Genomic DNA, 3,676 nt, shown 5'->3' with positions numbered 1-3,676 from the left:
TGAACACGTAATTTGCTTTCTTTATTTTAATTATATAAATAACATTTCTTCATCAAAGCCTTTAATATTCATTGTATTTCAAAGTAATGTAAAAGTCATATACACATCATTATTTCCCCAAAATTTTCGATTTTTTATCAATGCCATCAGACCATTTTTTCTCAGTTAAATCTTCTAGGTTCTGATTATGCCCATCACATTAAGGATGGTAGAACTGCAGCTCCCCCGGCTAGTAGGGTAAGAAGAATAACTCCTCCCCTTATGATCCCGGATCCCGACTGCTGAGTCGAGCCTTTAAAATTATATGAATAAAAGAAAAGTAGAAACTAAACTCTTTCATTTAATAAATAAACGACATTTTCTCATAACAGCGTTTCGTTTTTGTTTTATTTTAAAATAATGTCAAAGTCATTTACACTAAAAGAAGTGTTTTTTTTTCAATATTTTCATTTTTCTTTTCATTGCCATAAGACCATTTGTTTTCAGTTAAATTTTGATGGCTCTGATGACGCTTATCACATTAAGGATGGTAGAAATGCAGCTCCCCCGGCTAGTAGGGTAAAAAGAACAACTCCTCCCCTTATGATCCCGGATCCCGACTGCTGGGTCGTGCCTTTGATATTATATGAATAAAAGAAAAGCAGTTATTTAAAAAATCAAGCAAAGGACAAATGCATTAAAAAACTTCAATATTTTTAAAAGTCCTTCGACGTTATAAAAATACATACACATAAAGTTGTTTTAACATGATTGTAACAATAATAAACAGTGAAGGAGCTAAATAAACGTTAAATGCGTTTAACTAGTATTGTTGCATTTTGGTTTTACTTTATTTTCACCTTTTATAGAAACTTTGAAAATTAGTCTGTATTTTTTAAATATGTCTAGTATAGTTATAACATGTATTACTCATTTTATAATTATTTAAGATTAGAATTATGAATAAAGGAAAAGTACATGAAGTAATTAAAAAAAAAATCAAGCAAACAACAATTGCAGTTAAAAAGCTATAACGTTTATAATGTCCATCGATGGTATTGAATTAGACATAAAGTTATTATAACATTAAAATTCATGTAAGTGAAAATCAGTGAAAGACATAAATAAACGTTAAATGCGTTTTATTAGTATTGTTTCATTTTGTTTTTACTTTATTTTAACTGTTGTAGAAACTTTGAAATTCAATTTGTGTTTTAAAAAGAAACCAAGTATCATTATTACGCATTTCGTAATTTTTTAAGGATTAGAATTTAGTTTTACTAATTTTCTTCAAATATTTTAAATTAATTTCTTGATTACAGTTTTCTGCTATTAATTTAATTTAACAGGATCTCATCAGGGTCTATAAACTACTCTGCGTGACTAAATGACTTACTGATAATTCTTAGTAATTAGATTAGACAATAAAACAGTACATTGCACCACATAGTAACGAAAATCGTAATCTAGAAATCATTGTTCTTCTATTACACTCGTAATTGATGTTAAAAACCATCTTTTATAGACTTAACTAAAAAATTAATTGCATATTTGCATGACGAGTTGGAAAGAAATGGGTCACAATTCACTTCACTAATTCTAGTTTGGAAGTCAAACAGTTGAACTGTTTGATTTGTTAATGTTTTGGCTTTTACTTACTATCACATTTTACTCCGTAGTATCCGTTGTCGCATTTACACACGGCCTGATAGGATTCATACTGGTCCTTGTAGAGAACACATTGTCCATTCACACAGTCATCAACGACGTTGTCAAATGGACTGCAAACCCCCAAATCTTCCAAAAAAAGTAAAAAGAAAATTGTAAATGGATAAATGTCCTCTTGCTTTCTCTACAATTTTTTCATTGAAATAAAATTACGTTACTGAAACGTAATGTTAAATGGGATTTAATACTTTTCATAACACTTTACTGCACAAAACAGGGATGGGGCAATTGAAAAAAGTATTTGTAATTGAGTGTAATTAATTACATTTTTCAAAGTAATTGAAAGTAATTTGTAATTGAGTCTGTCTTCAATTACAAGTAATTGAATGTATTTAAATACATTTCAAAAATATTGTGTATTTTCAATTACTTTTCAATTACATCTCAATTACTTTTTTTCCAAGTTTAAAATATAAAAAAGGTGTCTTATAATTATAAATAGATTTTATACATGTTTGGCATGGACTTTTGTTTATACAATAATTAAATGTCCCATAATGTTTATACAGCATAACACACTGCCCAGGGCAATAGGTGAATATCTAATTTTGTGGGAGGGTGAACTCCTCTAATACCCAAGAACCCCCATTATTTTAGAAAATATCTCAGTCTTGTGAATTATAGCAATTATTATTTATATACTGATATGCTGTACTGCCAAAAGTTGTACTTTCTAAATAAACATAGTTTTAATATGTGAATAAAAATTAATTCGCTACAGAGAAAATATTATTCAGAACCAAAAATGAACTCAATGGTACTTAATGAATTTAATGTTAAAGAAAATTTTCCTAGAAATTTTCAAGAAATCTGATCTGAACTGAAACATAACTGTACATAAAGCTCTGTATATCTTAAAGCTGTTAATATATGTTCTCAAAATTAAAAAAAAAAACTCAAGTGTTTGAAATGTAATTAATTACATTTATCAAAGTAATTGAGAGTAATTAATTACATTTTAAAAAATCAATGTAATTGTAATTGCAAGTAATTGATAAAATTGTCAATGTATTTGAAAGTAATTAATTACTTTTCAAAGTAATTGACCCCAACTCTGGCACAGAATGCTTAATATTTACTCAATAGTTCATACCAACACAAACTGTCACTGCGTTTCCACCAATAGTTAGGCCCGGTACATCGATCTCATCGAAGCCGTCCTCACACTCGCATTCAAAAGTGTTGAATGCATTTTCATACTCACATGTGGCATAGTCTGGACAGCCTTCATCATCTGCACATACACCGAACGCGTCAACGGAAGCCGAGTAAAGCAAAACGCAGAGTAAGAGGCATTGGAACCCTAGCATTTTTACAGTCTTGCTGGTACTTTCAAGTTTTTCTGTGTAACATAATGCACTACAATAACTTTTATATAAATGTAACCATGCTATGATTGGAGGAAAGACATTTAATGTAATTAACTTCTAATCACTCATACTTGATTTTCTATACATAGAGATATTACATTTAAAACTTTTTTTTAATTGCATATAACAGTGTTACATTTAATGTGATAAATGTAAACGAGAGACGGAGGAAAACAGTTCAAACCCAATTTTTACAGCACAATTTTTAAGGCTAAGATAAAGGCGGTAGCCTTAAATGTTTAAATGTGTCCGATATTACGGCAACTGATAATAAACGTGTGAATCTGGAGTATTTACCCACCGATTGGAGCAAACCAAAAATTTAAATGCATTGTATGATTCTTGGATTGCATGTCGCCGATAAGTACCATAGACAGTCCACACAGGGCTGCAGTAGTCCAACAACAAAGCATCTCCTTATTACGTTCCACAACTTAACACAAATTATTTTCGTTGAAGTATAGACACAAAACCGAATGCTACAACACATTAAAACGATTTAGCGTTTAAAATATATATACTAGTATATAACTTTCCAATGCAAAATCTAATATCTGCAGATGAACGTTAAGTTTAAATTCAGTTTAATGTATTTTAAG

At 29.7% G+C, this 3,676-nt stretch overlaps 1 long non-coding RNA gene across 1 annotated transcript; it reads right to left on the bottom strand.

Annotated features, from left to right (window-relative positions):
- Window positions 1–326: 326 nt before the first annotated feature.
- Window positions 327–3,038, bottom strand: LOC117682236 (uncharacterized). The gene is made up of 3 exons (XR_010713247.1): window positions 2,801–3,038; window positions 1,639–1,776; window positions 327–613 (listed from the first exon to the last, which is right to left on the bottom strand). It is a non-coding gene; the product is annotated as an uncharacterized lncRNA (long non-coding RNA).
- Window positions 3,039–3,676: the final 638 nt, after the last annotated feature.

Source organism: Magallana gigas, chromosome 4, assembly GCF_963853765.1.
Source record: "Magallana gigas chromosome 4, xbMagGiga1.1, whole genome shotgun sequence".
Classification (NCBI taxonomy): Eukaryota; Metazoa; Mollusca; class Bivalvia; order Ostreida; family Ostreidae; genus Magallana; species Magallana gigas.
This window is presented reverse-complemented; position numbering and strand designations above follow the sequence as displayed.